The sequence below is a fragment of the Staurois parvus genome, unplaced genomic scaffold, assembly GCF_062004578.1.
Source record: "Staurois parvus isolate SC_StPar_1 unplaced genomic scaffold, SC_StPar_1.0 ptg000564l, whole genome shotgun sequence".
Lineage (NCBI taxonomy): Eukaryota > Metazoa > Chordata > Amphibia > Anura > Ranidae > Staurois > Staurois parvus.
The window spans coordinates 5,866,328-5,888,416 of NW_028318360.1; the positions used below are offsets into that span (position 1 = coordinate 5,866,328).

General features: G+C 38.6%; 1 long non-coding RNA gene across 1 annotated transcript in view; it reads right to left on the minus strand.

Moving 5' to 3' along the window:
- Positions 1-2,439: 2,439 nt before the first annotated feature.
- LOC149450719 (uncharacterized) overlaps positions 2,440-22,089 on the minus strand; it is a 93,154-nt gene continuing 73,504 nt past the window's right edge. The window contains exon 2 of the long non-coding RNA XR_016315224.1: positions 2,440-2,962. This is a non-coding gene — a long non-coding RNA (uncharacterized LOC149450719). The remainder of the gene's footprint in view (positions 2,963-22,089) is intronic.

Consider the following 22,089-nt stretch of genomic DNA (forward strand, 5'->3'; position numbering starts at 1 on the left):
GGAGTTTTCATTCTGCTCTGGGAGGATGCAGAATCACTAACCTCTGTCTGGACAGTGCTGATTGGCCCTGTGCTGATCACATGCACTCTCCCAAGAAAAAAAAACTCTCTAGCATATACACCAAACTGAGCATGTGCAGGTCTACGGTTCAGTCTGGAGATAAGTGGTGGTTGCTTGAAAAAGGGGAGGAACAGAGAAGAAAGGATCAAGCAGCCTTTTAACACAATGCAGAGGATTAACCCCTTTGAGTCCACAGTGAGTATAACAAGCATGCTTTACTGCATATACAGACTGATTTTACTGTTGTGGGTTTAGTAACACTTTAAGATTTCTTCTCTATTGCAGTCATTCTAATCTACTCAAATGTTGGTCAAAATGGGTGAAAAATAGTCCATCCCTACATTCAGAGGACCCTCCACAGGACCATTGCGTGACAAGGGGACACAAAGCTCTGAGCAGAGAGGCAGTCCACAAACCAACATTAAAACAAGACTCTACACTTTTTATGTCGCTTTTAGTTAATTTCTCTGCTTTCTCCCCAAGCAGAGATCAGTAATCACATTACCTCCGCTCCAACCAGCAGCTCCAATAGCAATGTATAGAGAACAAGAGCAGAGCCCTGAAGTATGGAAATGGAGGCAGTTCAAGGCTGGAGATCACACCCTCTATATCACCCCATTACTACCACCACTGACCCATCTCATCATCATGACAATGGACTACACAAGCCTGCAGATAGATTGGGGACTATGCGTATGTACAGCTGTATCTATGATACGGACATTTTGCCTAATTAAAGGGATGTTGTTTTAAACCTTTCCATTCTTAATAAAAGATAAGAATTAAAATCAAAGGTTGCTTTTAAAAAAAGTTCTGCTAAATGCTCCTTTTGTTTATGTTAATTATATGTGGAGTGAGCATAAAAAATATTAATAATATAATTTCAATTTATACATTTGCACTATTAAATATATACATTAAAAAACGTTTTCTTAGATAATTTGTTGAGGCAATTTCATATCTGTTCCATGATATACATATTTTGCTCACGTGTAATTAGCTTGAAAAATGTTAACTGTTTCTGTTACTTTGTATCCTGCTCGAGAAGCAATAAAGAAAAATAAGTGTGTCGCAATCATCTGTAATATATATATATATATATATATATATATATATAAAATTATATATATATATATATATATATATATAATTTTATATATATATATATATATATATATATATATTACAGATGATTGCGACACACTTATTTTTCTTTATTGCTTCTCGAGCAGGATACAAAGTAACAGAAACAGTTAACATTTTTCTATAACTATATATATATATATATATAGTCTCTTTTCTCTCTCTCTATGTATTTATATACATATATAGTGTGTGTGTAGTTTTTTTTAACATCATTTGACTGTTATTTTAATATATGTATATATATATTTTTTTTTTTTCTTTTTTTTTTCATAGATCATTTGATGATGTATTTCTTATTGTTCCTTGATATACATGTCTTGTTCATTTGTTATTCATTTGAAAAAGAGCATGGTATGCTTGAAAGTGTTTCTGTTACTTTGCATCTTGCTTGAGAAGCAATAAAGAAAAGAAGTGTGTTGCATCCGTATATTATCTATCTGTCTGTCTGTCTGTCTGTCTGTCTGTCTCTCTCTCTCTCTCTCTCTCTCTCTCTCTCTCTCTATATATATATATATATGTGTGTGTGTGTGTGTGCTTTTTTTTTAAGATCACTGGATTGTTATTATAGATAGATAGATAGATAGATAGATAGATAGATAGATAGATATTTATGTATTTATTTAAATTATATATATATATATATATATATATATATATATTTATATTTCTTATCTGTTCCTTGATATACATGTCTTGTTCATTTGTAGTTAGCTTTGAAAAAGAGCATGGTATGCTTGAAACGGTTTCTGTTACTTTGTATCCTGCTTGAGAAGCATTAAAGAATAGAACTATCTATCTATCTATCTATCTATCTATCTATCTATCTATCTATCTATCTATCTATCTATCTATCTATCTATCTATCTATCTATCTATCTGTCTGTCTGTCTGTCTGTCTGTCTGTCTGTCTGTCTGTCTGTCTGTCTGTCTATCTATCTATCTATTTATCTGTCTATTTATATATCTACCTATCTATAGTCTCTCTCTCTCTTCTATAAATATCCAAATCTTGAATTATGGTGACTAATGGTACCCTTCGTGTGACCAATCAACAATTCCTAAAAATTACATATTACAGCACACAATATGGATTACACAGCACATGACATACAAAGAAAACTATAGTGGTAAAAACAGAATTATTTAGAGCACCATTGAAAAATAAAACAGCAATAAGAATTACTACATAATAAAGGAACGATCGACACTATTCAGAATCGCAATAAACAGACCTTATTTATAACGATGCAGATTAATTTATTTAATTTGAAATGATTTTTCAAACACATGATCAAAACTAATAAAATATCAAAGAATAAAACTATGTTTTGTGAAGTAATCATCGAATATTTTAATTGTACTTTTAATCGCCGAAATATATATGCTGAATACACATGAATATAGAGCATATATATATATATGTATATATAAAGCATAACAGATAAATAAAAAGAACAATAGAATAAACAGAAACTAAAATCAGTTCCTATAAAAGGACAGAACATTCACACACAGAGTTAAAGCGTTTAGCATAAATTGGAAAGAAAACTTTGTATGGATTGTCTGTTCTTCTCAAAAGCCTTTTAGCTTAGATTGATCAGGGGCGATATCGATTCTAATTGAGGCTGTTCCTGTAATTGCAGAAAGTTGAAATGTAAATCGCTTGTTATCGGCAGGTCGCTGTGTCTGGCGGAGTGTAGATTGTATATTCCATAAGGGCAGACCGCAGAGATCCACCGCCGGGCACTGCCAATACCTGCAAGACACACACAGCCATCACTACCCATCCTCACTACTAGGAGTCATTATTACTAGAACTACAAGGATCAATAGCCACAGAAAACAGGAAATAGTTCAACTCTTTATAGGCTTCTAATACAGAAGAGAGAAACAAAATGTATCATAAAATGGTAAATTAAATAGTCACAAAAATAGAAAATAGTCTTCCTTTTGCCTGCTTGCAGTGAAACGCGATTTACAATTTTTAACACAGAAGGGAAAGTTAAAAATGGTATGTATTGTTAATATTATTGTAATCTTTCTTCTTTGTTTCATGGTTGGTATTGTTGTTTTCTACCATTACTACTCACACTGACATATTTGCTGCAAATTATAACACAAACGAAATATAGTGACACATTTTACTTGAAATGTCAGTTCTTTTACAAAGTGACAGGAAAGAGAAACAATCGCAATGACTTGATCATACAATGTAGCAATAGCCCTAAGTATGTAAAGCGTAGCAATAGGATCATATAAATACAGTATAGATGTAGGATCACATATATAACATGTAACAATAAAATCAGATATAAAATGTTGAAAAAAAATCTCTTATTTAAAATGAAGCAGTAGAACCACTATATAAAATGCAGGAGAATGAACACGTGTACAATGTAGCAATAGATCTCAAATATAAAATGTAGCAGTAGGTACACATGTATAAAGTGTAGAAAAACGATTATATATATTCCCCCTTGCTACTGTACAGCGCTGAGCATACCCTTTGGCGCTATATAAATACTGTATTATAATAATAATAATAATAATAATATATATATATATATATATATATATATATATATATATATATACACAAAGTAGCAATAGAGCTCATGTATCAATTTTAGCAGCAATATTACATAAAATCTAGAAAAACGACCACATGCATACAATATAGCAATAGATCTCTTATATAAAATGTAGAAGTAAGATCATATAAAATGTGGAAAAACGACCACATATATATACAATATAGCAATAGACCTCATATATCAAATGTAGCAGTGGGTGCAAATGTATGCAGTGTAGAAGAACGATTTTATATCTATCTATCTATCTATCTATCTATCTATCTATCTATCTATCTATCTATCCATATATATATATATATTTATATAAATATATATATATATATATATATATATATATATAAATAAATATATATATATATATATATATATATATATATATATATATATATATATACACATAAAGTAACGATAATACTCATATATAAGTTGTAACAGTAAGATCAAATAAAATGTGGAAGAACAATCAAATATATACAATATAGCACTAGATCTCATATACACAATGTAAACGTAGTATCATATATAATTTGTAGCAGTAGCAGTAAGATCAAATAAAATGTGGAAGAACAATCACACACATACAATATAGCAATAGATGTCATATACAAAATGTAGAAGTAATATCACACATATACACTGTAGAAGTAGGGTTATATATATATATATATATATATATATATATATATATATATATAGTAGTGTACCATAATTTCAAAATGCAGAAATGGGATTATAAATGTAAAACTAGGATCACATTTATAGAATGTATATATATATATATATATATATATATATATATATATATAAATATATACGTGTGTGTGTAGTAGTATATTTTACACAGGGCACACACAGGACAATAAGTAGATACAAGGGAAATTGTAAATAAAAATCACATCTACTATACTACTGTCTGGAACTCTGGATCGTGTAGATAATCAGATGTAGCTGTGGGAATAATTCACTGATCAGATGAGACTTGCAGGTGACAGGGGAGGTTTTTGCTGCCAGGAATGAACAGAAGGATACATACTCCATGCAGAATATCACAAATATGGTTATTTATAATATAGTACATAAGATTCTTTTGGCTATATTGGTCATCTCTGTGATTGAGAGAACTATCAGCTGACACACTAAATCCTCCATTTTGCCCTGCAATTACCTTCATATGTGCCCCCCATTCCTAGGCTGGTACAAAAGCCTCTTGTGTTACCTAGATGTCCTCAGATGTCCCCATGTTTCCTGTGTTCATGTGAGCTCTAATGGGACTCTTATGAAGGGCTCAATTCACACGCAGGCAGATTAGAGGGGGGGACATGTGACTATTCTCACCACATCATCATCAGGTACTGGAGGGGCTGCAGTGACATCAGGGAAAATTCCCCCATTGCTCAATGTGACCTACTGAGTGCAAGCTGCAAGTCCCAGCCTGGACCCTGCTAGGCCATGTACATTGAGGTCATAGAACATATGGATGGGCTGATAAAGCTCAAACAAGTACTGTGTATATCAGCAGCAAACTGCCATTTCTAAGGGCTTTGTTCACATGAACGTAAAAATTTTGATGAACTTATTACGCACTTTTTTTCTAGAGCAAAAGTTCCTGCGTATCTGTTTTTAAATGTGTAAAATTGTTAAAATTGTTCTTTTTTTATATACCTTCATCAGGTATACATGTATATGTTCTCAGATGCAGATTTTTGGATTTTATGTTGCATATCTGGACGCAGCGCATGCTTACACACCTCCATTGCAAAACAATGCAGCCACGTTCAGATCCGTAAATAAAAAATGTTTGTAAATTCTTTTTGATGCCCATGTGAATGTATCCTAAATTTGGATACCTATTCAGAGTCAGAAGGGTTAATTTACTAAAGGAACAGAGACTGTTCACTTAGCAGATGGTAGGTTCTCTAGTAAATATAGTGAGGAAGTGCTAACTTTGAATACCCAATCAGATGTGGGCGAAATAAAAAAAAACTTATTTATGTATTTATTTATTTATTTCAGGTACTTATATAGTGCCGTCAATTTACGCAGCACTTTACATATATATTGTACATTCACATCAGTCCCTAACCCTCAAGGGGCATACAATCTAAGGTACCTAACTTACATTAATACATACACAAACTAGGGCCAATTTACACAGGATCCAATTAACCTACCAGCTTATCTTTTGAGTGAGGGAGGAAACCAGAGTTACCGGAGGAAACCCACGCAGGCACAGGGAGAACATGCAAACTCCAGGCAGGTGGTGCAGTGGTTAACAGTTTTTCTTGTATGTGATTGGGTGATTAAAACAACACAGCTTTACCTTATACATGAACAGCCCATTTACCTTTAGTAAATCAACCACAATGACTTAGAAAGCACTGAATCATGTGGAGCAGCAGGACAGCCAGGGAATTGGGGCAGCACAGTGGCTAAGTGGTTAGCACTTCTGGTTGGCAGTACTAGGGTCATTGGTTTGACTCCCAACCACGGCACTTCCTGCCTGGAGCTTGCATGTTCTCCCTGTGCCTGTGTGGGTTTCCTACAGGCACTCCAGCTTCCTCCCACACTCCAAAGATGTTGGTAGGTTAATAGGCTCCTGTCTAAATTGGCCCTAGTATGTGTATGTATGAATGTGAGTTAGGGACCTTAGATTGTACACCCCTTGAGGATTAGGGACTGATGTGAATGTACAATATATATACGTAAAGCACTGCATAAATTGATGGCGCTATGTAAGTACATAAATAAATAAAATAAATAATTGGCAATTTCAGAAGGAGATGTCAGCAGTCCTAGAGGGTTTGTTATCAGCATTCCAGTGTGGCTTATCCTATCTGCACATATTAGCCATATTATGTGCCAGTAAAGCCCAATGACACCATAGATCTGTGCAGTTGTGTGTGATGATCAGCAATGGAGCACACCCAAATTCCCTCATGGAGAATTATGGGTGTGCTTTCCGATCAGTGACGCACAAATGCTGGATATTTGTGTCTTTTAGTGCAAACATTGGAATGAAGATTTCAAGAGCTAGATCCCGTCTGCTCTAGGGGTTTGGCTGTCAATATTTGAAGTGACTCTGTTGCTTCCCAAAAAGAAACATTGCTTCTGCAATAGAAGACTGTAAATATTAACATCTCTGACACATGGTGAGTCCTCAAGCTGGCCATACATTGTACAATTTCCTTGGTCAGCCTTGATAAAGATACTGGAGGACTCTTTTTCTGCTGGCTACTGTATTTTGACAGCCAACACTGTGACTGTCATAATATCCAAACAGTGACTGCATCTGACTGGATGTAGCTGCTGTTCAGATGTCAATTTTCTACCCAGCTCCTTTGATTTTCAGATGGAAGGATGTCAGATGAAAGGGTGGTGACAGGGCCAACCATGCCTTGAAATTCGCTCCATGTATGGCCAGCTTTAAAGTGGTTCTAAAGCTCTGACATGAAATATGAACAAAGCATATCCTTCTATAGTGTGTACTTGTCTCAATACAGAGCACCAGTGTCATTTCTGTCTGTTGCCTCATTCTTCTGCTATCAACACAAGGCACTTCTGACAAGTTTTCCTGACACCAAGAGAAAATGGGGATGGGGAGGGTACATTCTGTGACTAACAGCCTCAGCTCAGTTCCTGTGTGCTGTCAGAAAGGGGGGGGGGTGACCCTTCCCTCCAATCAGCTCTCAGAGCCCTCCTCACAGAGTCTAACTTCAGCTCCCTGCCCCCTTCTTTTCAGAGCCGAAAGATCCTGGGGAAATTCTGCACTTTTAATGGCTGTAGGGGACAGATGGCTGTACATATACAGGCTCACTTATGTATTGGGGGGGCTGCAGGGGGAACTGCACACTGAAGGTCTTTTACTCTCATGTATCGAAAAAACCTTCAGCCTTTACAACCACTTTAAGGTATGTTTGAAGACACAAGTTGACATGAACCTTTAAAAAATGTACACACTTTGTACTTTAGCAAACCAAGATGGCTGCTCTTGTCTTCCTGTTCTTGTGACAACTGGTCCCATAATTTTTTATATGGCCATCAAAGGGACTGGTGATGAAGAGACACTTCCCCAATGAACTTTACACACAGGACAAGCAGGAAAGACAAAATCTAAAACTTCAGCCAAAAATAAAAAGGCAAAATGAATAGCCTGTTAAAAGATAAAACAGCAAGATCAGATTTTGCTGCAATATTCAGCCTCAATCCAGAGATTCCCTTTGCATTGTTTTTTCTGCAACTAGATGTCCTCAGCCTTTCGGCCAGCATCATTTAACACAGGTTGTCCTGGACCAGCTCCACCTTGTGACTGGACACTGAATGGAGAAGCAGCAAAGTGATTGGCTCATCATCAGTCTGCTTTCTCTTCCTTTCAGCATGCATCTCATCAGCGCATGCAATGATTGGTTTCTTATGCTGATACTTCTTCCCATATCCCAGACCTGCTGTACTGGCACTGCCAAAGACCTAATTCGGGTACTTACACTGCTTGTATTTATAACAATATTTTTAATGATGTTTAAATATATACAGAGCTGTATCTTTTTTCCTGCCTAGAGTTCCACTTTAAAGGGGAACTTCACCCTACCCACCTAATTTTCCCCCTCCACCCCCCACGTCTACCTGTAGCAGTGTTCTGCTCCGGTAGGATATTCACCCACCCAGTGGTTCCAGCCTTGTCCTGCTGAGATCCCCTTCTCTGTAGCCAACACTCTCTCATACCACCATCTTTTTCCTGGATGTTATCAGGAGGCACAGGCACTCTTCCTGGTGACACACCACTAGGTCCTTCCTGCTTTAGTGAATGGATGCTCCCGGTGCCTCTCGGGATATCCATGAAAAATGGCTGGAATTAGACTTTGAAACTTCTGACCATATTGAGATGAGCCATTTGGTCGTTCCCACAGAGTGTGTTCAGCACTGTGCTCTGAACAGTAAATGTCCTCCTAGGACTCCTTATCACTGCACCATAAGCCTGAAGAAGGCTTACATCAGATGAAAGGTTAATCAGATGTTAAAGGGATAATACACACAAGTAGCACTGTTATGCTATGTCGAGTTGTAAAATCAACGATTAAAGCGACTTCTGTTGTGTCACTATTTCAACTCTCCATTTAGTACTATGTTTTCAATTCTGTTAATACCTAAATGTCTTGTTTGCATCTGTTTCTGGTAAATGTTAATCAGAGTCATATCCTTCGTGGTCATCTACAAAAATATGCATTAGCTCAGCAGTTTTCCTGACCGCTAAAACTATTGAAGTTGGAAATCTGAAGTAGAAAAAAAAATGGACGTTGCACTTTAATTTCTATCAGAATTCCCAAAAGGAAACATTAAAATATTCCACTATAGATTGTAGTGTGCCGCCACATCAAAGAGAAGCTTTTCTGTAGTGATTAAAGCCATATTATTGCAGAGGTATTGGAATAATGGCATCTTTGTATTTGACTCCTTTTCGAGCATTCAGTAAATTGAATGGACTTTACTGGCAAGGCTAGGGCAAGATACAGGCGAAGTAGGAACTTGGCTTGCATCTATTTACTGTAGAACACCACTGGCCTATCACTGATATATCAATAAGAAACAACTGGAAACACATTCAGAGATTGAGGGCTCATTCACACTTGGGCTCTGTGGCAACGCACACTTATATGGCAACATACCTATTCAATTTGTGATGTGTTGCCATTTATTGTGAATGGCACCACAACGCATGGTACAGTAGAGCCCAATGCACTTCAGTGCACCACAATGCATACAATGTGTTTTGCTGTGTGCTGCACTTTAAAAAGCATGTATGTTTTTTCATCCATTGGGTTGTGTTGGCAGCCCATTTATAATAAAAAAAGGGCTGCCTTAATGCAATGCATATTAACATCTGCCATAATGGAATGCTTACGTGTGCACTGCACTGCAATGGAATGCTTAAGAGTGATGTGGTAACCAATTATTTGGATCTCATAATGTCCTTGGTATTGTTCTAACTGGAGGAGATTTATCAAGCCAAAGACTGCAAGGGCAGAGGAGGATCAAGGTTTTATTAATTGAGCAGAATAAAGACGGAGACAGACGGAGAAAATTTCTGTCCTGCAACTACAGGAAAGAAAATTGCTTGATTTTCCCATCAATACAGTCAGTGTTCTCCCGACAGGCTAGGTACATTAAGCCTGCCCATACATGGTTTGAATCTCGGCCAGTGTCTGCTAAACCAGCCGAGATTCGAACTGTCTATGGCCGGCTCAAACCTCAGGTTTTCATTCTTTTCATATATAATGGTAATATAATGCTTGCCTAATTAACACATGCTTTGGCCCAGTTGCTATACATGGACTTGTTATAAAAATCAAAATAATGCATACCATGGGGTGGGCATTGTACAGTATATTGAGAGCTGGGGAGGCCTCCTTTGGGTGGAACCTAAAAGATACTTACTTTTTTTTGGTTTAAAAGACAACTGTGCTCTTAGTACAAGTTGTCTCTTAAGGCATATCCCCATCCCCCTGAGTTCAACCCACCTAGTTCAACACTTATATATATGCCCGGTTCCAGTGTGGCCTTGCCCGGAGCTTCACGGTCTTCCTTAGCCACAGCCCAGTTTTATTCTATGTGGAGTCATAGACTATGGGATAGATTTACCAAAACCGGAGAGTGCAAAATCTAGTGCAGCTGTGCATGGTAGAAAATCAGCTTCTAACTTCAGCTTGTTCAATTAAGCTTTGACAAAAAAAAATGGAAGCTGATTGGTTTCTATGCAGGTATGCACCAGATTTTGCACTCACCAGTTTTAGTAAATCAACCCCTATGTCTCTCACCCTATATTAATTAATTGGGCCACAACACAATATTCATGGACAGGATGAAGAAATATGCATACAATTCATGCATTTTTGGAGACATTGTACAGTATATTGGGTGATGCATCCTTATGGTGGCATCTACCAGATGGTTACCTCTTAATTATGTGGTTAAAAAGAAAACTGTACTCTAGGTACAAATTTTCTGTTAAGACATGTCCACTTCCCCCAGAGTGCAACCCACCTGATCGAAAACGTATCTCTGTTCTCATTCCAGCATGGCCTTACCCAGAGCAGCACAGCCTTTCTTCTGCCAGGTGTTCATCATGTGCCACAGCTCCATGCTTTTCAATGTTATGTAGAGTCATACTCTTGGTGATCTCCATCAGCCCAGTGGACTTTGTCTCTCTCATTATGTTAATTATTTAGCCAAAGCACATACAGTATGTGTAGGACAAAGAGTATGCAGGGGGACATTGCACTTACCTCCTGTCGTCCTTTTCTTAGGTATTTCTTGGGGATCCTATTTAAAAATACTTTTTCATGCAGTAAAATGTTTGCCTTTTACTTTAGTAAAATGGACAAGTCAGGCCCAGACTGTGTACAACCATGTTAAAATTCCTTTAAGTACTACACAAAAGCATATATGAAACAAAATCCAAGTGAAACCATTCAAACATTTGACTATAAGTTCAGCTTCCTGGCAAAGTTTTCTAACTTTACGGTTTTGGATAGAGTAGGAATTGGTTAGAACCCTTGACAAGTTTAAATTGCTGTCTGTATCTCTACTAGGTAGATGATTTCCTTCTAGTCCTGGTGACCACTGTTACTATGGGGACACCTATTTCTGTGTCAACTGTCTGAGAGGGGAATACCCTTCTAACTTCTTGTTGTGCCCAAGGACAGGAAGGGAAAAAAATCTCCCTAAACCCTACAGGCATCAAAATGCATCCTTTAACCTTTCCTTACTCTACCCAAACTAAAAAGAAACATTTTGGCTATTTTGAAAAGTTTACGCTGAAACAACCTCATCGTCCAAATCATCAGTGTGTTCATGGTTAGGTCAATCTGTTTAGAAACAAAATTTAGCTGAGATGATTGAAAGAATGAGCCACATAGTTTCCTCTGTCCCTGAGCAGTGCTCAACATTTCACTGTCTGGTGGAGCAGGATGAACCATGAAGACTCCCCACAGCGTATTGGTTGATGTAGAGACCATACAAAGCTGTGTCCCTCTATTGTGGAACAGCACCCTTAGGAACAAAAGTGTGATCAATGGCAGTCAAGTCTAAAAATCAATGTTGCCAGATAAACTTATAAAAAGCATTTATTGTTTTCTATGTGTAAAACAGACCATAGATTATGCAATTTTCTTTCCTTGCACTAATTGTTTGGGAAAAAACCAACAGGCTGGTTGTACACAAGTCCAGGGGTGTATTTACCACAAGGCAAACAAGGCATTTGCCTAGGGCAGCATTTTTTAGGGGGGCAGAGATCAACTGGCGTTCCTGGGGATGGCCAGATCTGTGAAGGTGAGTGTCTTTCTCTCTGTCGCCGGGGGTGGTGGTGTTAGTGGAAGGCTCTCTTTGGTGGGGGATGGGGCAGGAGTGTTGTTGGTCACTGTCAGGCTCTCTCCATGGAGGGGTGGTCGGTGTCAGGCTCTCTCCATCGAGGAGGGGGGGGGGGCGTCCAATATTTGTGTTGCCTACGGCAGAACAAAACCTAAATACACCACTGCACAAGTCGATCGACTGACTGACTTGTGTACAACCAGGGTGCCAATAAATGGATCAAAATTCAGCCAGTCCCTGCTGAACCCGCTGAATTTTGATCCATGTATGGCCAGTTTAACTGCTATTATATCCAGGGCCACTTTAACATTTCAAAAACTTCTTTGTAGAACTCTGGGGTAATGCTGGCTGTACATTAGAAAGATTTTCAAACAGTGAACATAATTCAAAAGATTTAAAATTTTCATTTGCTTGTTAATTTTGGATTGAATGAACTTCCCTGAATGAAAACCACAAACTGTGTTAGAAGTTTGTTTGTTCGAGAAAATTTTTCATCTTTCTTTGAATTTACTCGTCACTGCAGTCCAAACTGAATGATGATTTGGCCCCACTAACAATTACAAAAATCACTGGAACGTTCTTAAAATGAACAATTTTTAGCAAAATTCTACTTGTGTATTGCCAGATTAAGAGTGTTAAGACTAAGTGATTATTGATGTTGGAAATAAGTCATAAAGAAAATTAAATATTGCTACACATATCAGGTCATATTTTTTTATTTCACACCTACCAGCACCTTGCATCTTCCCTAGACTTAGGTAGTAAGATTTGGTACTACCTGTCACAATCTAAACAAAGGCATCTTAATCTCTCCAAATTTTGACGTTATGTAGACTGCAGCGGCAGCACCAGCATTCACCCTACTATATTCATTTAGGTAAGCATTCACAAAAACATAAGGCAGATCTTAGATCTTCAACTAACAGAACTAGCTACAAAGGCCCTGCGAGACATTGGAATCCAGAGGATAAATGTCTGAATCATTTATATATAAAGAGCAGTAAGCCTTCCTAGAGTGGTGAGGCTGAGCTGTGAGCTCCATCTGGGAGATTTAGCCCCAGAGTCCCTGAAAGATACAAAAATCTGGTTTTCATCCATAGACATATTATCACTTTTGGTAGATAACTTTAAAATAAAATATCTATACTAAGGAAATTTGTAACTAATAAATTTGCTATACTACACTTATGAAAATAATGATTGGTTGCTATGCTGATCCAAAGGCTTCAGTAATTTTTTAACCACAGAAGACTTTATTAGGTAAAACAAGGTCATGTCTTGAGATGCATGGAACAGTACAATTGCATAGTACAGTATGGAGGATATTACTAAAACTGGAGCACTCAGAATCTGGTGCAGCTGAGCATAGTAACCAATCAGCAGGGGTGGACTGACAACTCATGGGGCCCCCGGGCAATAGGGGATCATGGGGCCCCTGTGTCCTTGCCCAAACTCAAAAAAGCCTATGAAAAAGGTACCTGGGGCATCTCATGGGGCCTCGTACTGACCCAGGGCCCTCGGGCAGTGCCCGAGTTTCCAAATGGTCAGTCCGCCACTGCCAATCAGCTTCTACATTCAGCTTGTTCAATCAAAGTGGTTCTAAGGCTCTAGATCAATCAAAGTGGTTCTAGTATTTTTTACCTATTCTATGCATTAATCTGCACCAGCCCCCCCCCCCTTGCTTTTTTTTACCCGAGCCCGATCTGATCCAGCGATTTGCACGAGAGCAGTGGCTCTTGCTGCTCTCTCCCTTCTTGTTGGGCATATTGATATCAAATGCTGTGATGAGGGATAGGGGGGAGGCCTGGTCTGTGTCTATAGAAGCAGATAGGGTGGCTCTGGAGCAAGCCCCCACGGATGTCCCCATATCAGTAGCTTTCCATGGGGGCACTCGCTGAACAGGAGGGGCCTGGAGAGCCAGCGAGGGACCCCAAAAGAGGAGGATCTGGACTGCTCTGTGCAAAACCATTGCACAGAGCAGGTAAGTAAAACATGCTTATTCATCAATAATGAGGTTGATTTACTAAAGGCAAATAGTCTGCGCACTTTGCAAACTACAGTTGCACTCTGCAAGAGCACTTGCTCCAGAGCTTAGTAAATGAGCAAAAGGTCTGCTGGCTTCTATAATCCAATCCTGTGCAAGCAAAAATGCATTTTTTTTTATTTTCCTTGAACCTGATTAGGTATTCTTTGCAAAGTGAAGCTTTATTTAATTTACTAAGCTCTGGAGCAACTGCATTGGCAGAGTGCAACTGCACTTTGCAAAGTGCACAGTCTATTTGCCTTTGGAAAATCAACCCCATCCAGGGGTGGACTGACAACTCATGAGGCCTCCAGGCAATAGGGGATCATGGGGCCCCTGTGTCTTTGCCCACACTCAAAAAATCCTATAATAAGGTACCAGGGGCATTTCATCGGGCCCCCTACTGACCCCGGGCCCTCGGGCAGTGCCTGAGTGGTCGAATGGTCAGTCTGCCCCGACCCCATCACATCATGAGTTGTAGCTATAGTAACATTTAGCAGGGGTTCCCTGAAACTGGAAAGGTATTTCAAGGGTTCCTCCGTTTGAAAAGATTGAGAAAGGCTGTTTTAGTCTTTAGCCTCTATCAGATAAGAGGTGCCTGGAGTGTCTGCAGTGTGCATAGATACTAATACCCACAGCATACCGGCATGTGTTTATTTGCTCTTGGGCATGTCAAGACCTTCATTGGCACCCAGAAGGTTTCTTGACATCCAGTTCTCTAGGAGTGGCTTTGGACTTCAGTGCTATAGAAGGAATGACGATAGCCTACAATTTACACATATGAGCTTGTTTGTGCTTTACATTAATATAATATGACTTCACACCTTCACCTTATTTTTTTGTACAGTCAGCTATAGTCAAAGTCAAACTTTGTGAAGCCCTTTCATTCTGTCTCAGATTTTGAAGCACGACTCACTAAATGTTCAACTGAAACCTGAATCTCAAAAAATATATAGTGGGGTTAAAGTGACAAAGGACAAAAACACATTTTCTCCCTTTCTGTTACTTTAACCTTTACACCTTGTGTATGCTCCTTCCTTGCTCAGAGCACATTTCTGGGTCCTCAAGGGCAGCTAGAATGTGAGAGTTTAAGAATTTTTCCTATTATCACTTAATTAAACAATTGACTTAGTCCTAGATGATATAAGATAAATACTTAAATGTTTGCTGGCTTCGAAGCCTGGCGTGCCATTTGCCCCCTGCAGTCCAAGCTTAGCACCAGTGTTATGGCATCAGATTTCAAATGTCCCTTTCGTTAGTCATTATTATTTCACAGCTGACACATTTGATTGAAAAAAACTTCCAAATGATATAGCCTACTGAGAGTTTGTGTGTCCAAAAGTATTTGATGTGGCACAGCTATATACAGAGGGTGATTCACTAAAAATTGAAAAGATACCCACCTAAAGATGCTGAGAAGTATTAGTTTGGTCTTTAGCTCTAAAGTTAGAGAAATCCTCAAAGCACAATAAAATTGTACCCTGCAATATTGCCTTGTCTTATCTAAACCTGAGGCCTCAGTTACCTATATTTGTATATAGATATTTAATAGTAAATACCAATGGGCTTAATATTTGTTCTTAATTCTTAAGTGTAGTAACCCAAAATTACCAATCGAGATTCTCTCTTCTGAAATCATGAGAGTAAAAAACTACTTTTAACTAGTTGTAATTGAACTCTAACCCCCGGTTCACATCTATGCGGGTGGTGCCACTGCGGACCTGCACAAAAATCCGTGCAGCCACCCGACCCGCACAGAAAATTGCAGACTTACGGGCGGGTGCCATTGGTTCTAATGGCACGCTGCCGGCACTGGGAAACGTTTTCCAAATTAGTGCAGGGACTTATTCCCTGTGTGTCACTGGCACGGGAGTCCATTCAGATGAATGGGCTCTTGTGCCCAGTAAAACGTGTCCCGCACAGCCGCATAGGTGTGAACCTAGGTTAAAGGGTTGATTTACTAAAACTGGTAACTGAAAAATCTGGCGCAGCTCTGCATAGAAACCAATCAGCTTCCAGTTTTTTTGTCAAAGCTTAATTGAACAAGATGAAGTTAACCTCCCTAGCAATCTGATTATGTCCATATTTCTGTGCTCAAAGTGGTACATTTTTTTGCATGGAAATATGTATTTTTTTTATTGTAGGCCTGTAATTTTTAGGAATAACTCACTGAAATCTGTCCGAACAAGAGTCTAGTAAACATCCCGGGTATGTTAAAATTTGAAACACAAAATCATAAATTATAATTTAATATATAATCATAAAAAATAATAATATAATAATAATACATTTAATTCAATAATATAATCAAACCGAAAACACTGAAATTTGAAATACAGCGCCAAGTTCGCACATCACTGAGCAAAGTCGTAGAATTGTTTTCAGTGTCTGATGATGAATTTCCCCCACAAATCATTATCACTCAATTCTGCAAGTGGTTCTAATTTACTATCGCTGTTCTCTAGCTGATCTAAAACCGCTTTTGATGTAAAAGGACGCTTTTTGGATGCCATGGACGTTTCTCAGTTTCCAGGCAGAAAGAACAGTAAAAATGCAGGCAGGGCACAGGACAAAGCACTCGGAACAAAATTTATGTGAAATAGTTTCATACAGTAATGTTTTACTATGTAATTTTAGTGATTTTAGTGAATGTCACTTTTTGTCATTTTCAAATTTCCCGCCGTTCCGTCCCCCGTACGTCCCGACGCTCGCAGGGGACGGAACCCAGATGACAGATGCCGGCATCCGCTGGAGGACATTACAGGGGACACTGCAGGAGGGACATCGCGGGAGCGCAGGACAAGGTAAGTGACCGAGGGATCCCGGAGCAGCGCCGCAGTGTATTCCCGAGTGTAGCTCGTGGTTACCGCTTTTGGTACTGAAACTTTACCCCAAGCTAATCTCGGGAATACTGCCACGGAGGTTAAAAGCTGATTGGCTACCATGCACAGCTGCACCAGATTTTGCACTCTGCAGTTTTAGTAAATCAAACCGTAGCTAAGAACTTTTTATAAAGTCATATGAGTGCACACCACTGGGGATCTCCTAGCATGGGAATGGTTGGAGGTCTCCCAACAATGAAACAGTGCTTATGTTTTTCAAGGAATTAGCTCAACAAATATTTGCCTTGCAATAAATGATGAATGATACTGGGGGTTTTTTGTCAGATTTTTCTGTTACTAAAGTTTTTGATTGAAATTCAAGTAAAAATATACAGTATGGGTTCAACATTACAGCTGTAATCACAGTGTCTTGAATCAGAGTGCCTGCAGGGTCAAAATGACAGATTGAGTAACATGCACAAAAAATGTACAATAATCAATCATTATATCGTAAAACATTAACAGAACAAGGTATCAATTCCTTAGTTATTTTACAGGCATACTTGCGAGCACAAAAGATACATGGCATATGGTATATTCCAGTGATACATGGCATATGATAATAGCCAATGAACTAATCGTAAACAGTATAAGAAGGAGAATGGAAGGCTCTAACTGCATGACTTTGAGCAGGAGGGCTATGCCCTCAAGACTTAATAAAGGAAGACAAGGTAAACCAAGAAAAAGAGAAAAAAGAAAGGAAACTAGAATTAGAAGGAACAGATAAAGATTAAGAGGAGAAGGTTTGTAAAGAAGGAAAGAAAATGAAGATAAGAAGGGGTAGGAGAGAAAGAAGGGTTAGTGGGGAAAAAAATAGTAAAGGAAAAGGGAGGTAATAGTTCTTTACAGGCTGCTAGGATAGTTATGATAGGTAAAAGTTCAATTCAGGTGCCGAGCTTGCCTATAAATCTAAAAGTTGAAGGAGGCTTGAGATCTGTTGTGAGGGGGAGAATAATTAAGTCATGGCTGCCAGACTGGGAGAAACTTGTGGATGTCTTCCAGTATTGAGGTTAATTTTTCATTGATAAATGTGCCATATACCCAAGCCTGAGCATGCTGGCAATAAAAATTCTTGCCGGCAATAAAAATGAGTATCATAAAGCTTGAGCTATGCCAGCAATTCTGTATTTGCCAGTACACCACGGATCATCAAAATCATCCGAAAAGTATTTTATTGAGGAATGATCACATCACAAAGAGAAAGGTGCAAAGTTTTGAAGCTACGCAGGACCCCTTCATCACATGAACTTTGTGGTTCTGAAACATTTCACCTTTCTCTTTGTGATGTGATCATTCTTAAAAAAAAAGTTTTTTCAGACAATTTTGATGATCTGTAGTGTGCTGGCAAATAGGAACGTGGATCTGTGATGGTTCCAGTTTCTGGCTGTATGTTCAGCACCCTCTACTTCTGAGTCTGATCCAAGAACATGTGCGATGGGAATATTAACATTATGAAGCTTGAGCTGGGAGGTGATGTGTTGGTGATGAGTGTGTGAAGAAGGCCTGCCCAAGGTCCTTTTAGATTAATTAGTAAGTTTGAATTGATCATAGTGTAGACCAAGTAGGCAACATGATCAATAAATGAAGAATCAAAACTGTTTTGTTTTGTAAAACTCTACTTGACCCTTTGTTACCCATTTTCTAAAAATATAGCCATTCCTGGTTGGTAAACCGACAAATAGCAGGAAACCTTGTCAAATTAGCTGAATCCCATTTTGATGAATGAGCCAACGAGTGAAGTCTACCTCTACTCTAAACTGGTATTTCAGTTCTGTGTGGTTGTTAAAAAATTGAATTGTATGCTGGTTTCTTATAACTACTAGGAATTTCAGTAGCAAGATATCCCAATCATATTAGCTGTTACACAGCTACACTATGGTGTCACATTATAATTTCTTCATAACAGAAAGAAAATACTATGGCATTTAATTTAAATAGCAAAACAGGTGTAAGAGAGAAAACAAGTAAGGGCGTCCAGAGGAACCTGTAGATTACCGCCAGAGAACACAGAAGTACCATCACTCTTGTGTTAGGAGAATTGGTGAGCATATCAGTGCAGCAGAATTCATGTCCAGTGTGGAGACAGACTGATCCACAATGTATTAAGCACTGCTATGTATTTTATTAGGTAAGGATCTATTCTGGGCATTTAAATGCTAGCCCTGGGTGCTGGATATTTCTGTCTACAGGTTAATTATGAAAGAGGAACTACACTGCATCTGAGTACCACAAACCAAAAGAGCTATTTCATTCTTTTTTCAAAAATTATTCAAATCAAACCCTCATCCATCCATGTCTCCATGCTTTATTTTTCTGAGAGATAACTTTGAAAAACACCCCCTAACACTTTTGGCTGTGGTCATCTTGAGTAAGGGCAGATGATTGATGTAGTATTCACTCCCTGGAATCCATCTGCCCTTAGCTCAGGCAGCAGGGTGTGCTGAGCTGAGAAAACACCTCTTCCCCTCCTGAAGACTCCTGGGATGCATGACATCATTTGCATCAGTATACATCATACATACATCAGTATGGAAACCAGGAAGTAACTAAAGAAATGTGAAAAACAGTTTAAAACAAGTAAATGTGGTATACTTTCCTATGTATTTATGAATGCTAGCAGCATAAGGCCTCATGCATGCTTTTAGGGGCACTCCAACCATATTAGATTGTAAACTGTTATAAGCAGGTCCCCCTTAATCCTCTTGTTTTTTTATTGTATTGTAACTGTACTGTCTCCCTTTATATTGTAAAGCTCTGTGCAAACTGTTGGCACTATATAAATCCTCTATAATATAATCAGGCATTTTTTCCCTTCTTCCAAACACCCCTCTATGTTAGACTATACATCAATGCACACACAGACATTTAGCAGAATTTAGTGGCAGGAGAGTTTAGAAGCAAAAAAAAACCCACTGCCAGTGCATCCAGGAGTAGCAGCAGTTTGGCAAAAAAAAAAAAGCTTGTCGCTTGCAAACATGTCTAAATGTATATTGACTCTAGGCGAGGGGCGGACTGACCATTCCAGCACTCGGGCACTGCCCAAGGGCCCGGGGTCAGTAGGGGGCCCCATGAGATGCTCTTGATACCTTTCATAGGCTTTTTTGGTTGTGGTTTGAGTGTTGGTGAGGACACAGGGGCCCCATGATTTCCTATTGCCCGGGGGCCCCATGATTTGTCAGTCTGCCTCTGTTCTAGGCATGTTTAGAACTTGAGAATTCATTCATTTCAATAGCCAGAATAAGTTATTATTCTGGCCAATGAAATTAATTAACATCCAAGTGGCTGACGCCTGTAAATGCCTAAATGGTCCTTTCATATGGGCGTTCCGTTTTTTTCATCAGTTCAGTCACGTTTTTTCAAAGAAAAAAACAGATCAGTTTTCATCACTTTTTCATCATTTTACATCAGTTTTTTCATCAGTTTACATCTGATTTTCATCAGTTTACATCTGTTCTTACATCCATTTTTCATCCGTTTACATCCATTTACCTCCATTTTTCATCAGTTTACATCCGTTTTTTCATCCATTTTTCATCTGTTTTACATCCGTTTACATCCATTTACATCCCCTTTTCATCCGTTTACATCTGTTTTTTGTCCATTCCATTTTTATAGAAGAAAAATAGGGTTTTCTTCTGTTCAAAAAAACGAGTGCTAACAGATAAGGACATTAACGGGGGTAAACAGATGATCATCCGTTTACATCCACTAGTCCATAGAAATACATGGGTGTCCATTTTTCATCTGTAAACGGACATACGGAACACCTGTGTGACAGAGGCCAAAAGCTGTAGACATTTACATCTTACAGGCATTTTTTCTGCAAAAACACTGCTGCCAAGAGGAAAGGCTTCTAGGAGAGTTTTCAAAATGTCCTGTGTGCATGAGGCCTAAGGATTTAAAACAGTCAATGTTGATTGAGAGAGTGAAGTTCCACTTTAAATGGTGACACCTTAGTTATGGCTTCATGGAAAGAGGCAGAAATACAAACCACCACGGATTTCAATCAGCAAGCTTTTGCACCATGGCCAAAAATGACCTAATGTTATAGGGCACTCTGGGCTTGTGATGAAGTACCCCAAACTTACTAAACTCTATAAAGAACATGATCAAAAACCACACCAACACATCAAACAAAATGTAAAAACCCATTTCCAGTGAATAAGTATTTAAAAGTGTCATTGCTTTTGTCATAAACCTTATACATGAAAAATGTGAATATGCATACAACTTGGTGACATCCTAATGCTGTGTATCAAACGACTTCATTTCTCTGTTCTCAACACAAACACAATGACCCCCTCCACCGCTCTCATTCCACAGTGTTGCTGGAACTTCCCTCCAGCCCTAATTCCTCACTAGTACATTGTTTCCAAGTGATTTGTGCTTTCTGACAAGGTCAAGCTGCCGTTAACAAAGGTTAAACAAACGGACCTTATAAGCTTCTAACAGCAAGCACTGCAGCTCTACAAAGTGCTGTGTCTAAATCAAAAACAAATCTGAGGTGGACATACTCCCCAGGAAAAAGAGGAGGAAGAGAAAAACCTATTTAGAATAAATGCATGAATAATTGACGGTATTTTCAGTGCTATTCCATCTTCTCAGTGTGTGCCGTGACCTGGCCCTCCATCATTTGGTAAGTAATGTCCCATAGCTGCCTGTCACTGGAGACCTTGGAGGGGAAGATTGACTCTGGGCCTCAGGTATCGAAGTGTCTTTAGAAAATGTCTGTGTTGCTGCTTAATATATATAGGCAGGCAAAATTCGTAGAAAGGCCTTAGAGGCCCACAATGAGATAAAGCAAAATTCAGATATTATCTTTTTTATTATTATTATTCTAAACTGGGTCAGATTTTAATGATATGCCATCCAAGGTAGCCTTTGGGGTAATACCTAGCATAAGCTAGTATTCAGTCGATCCTGAATACGGCTGCCAGACTCATTCACCTTTCCAACCGCTCCGTTTCCGCCACCCCCCTCTGCCAATCCCTCCACTGGCTTCCGATTGCGTAACGGATCAAAT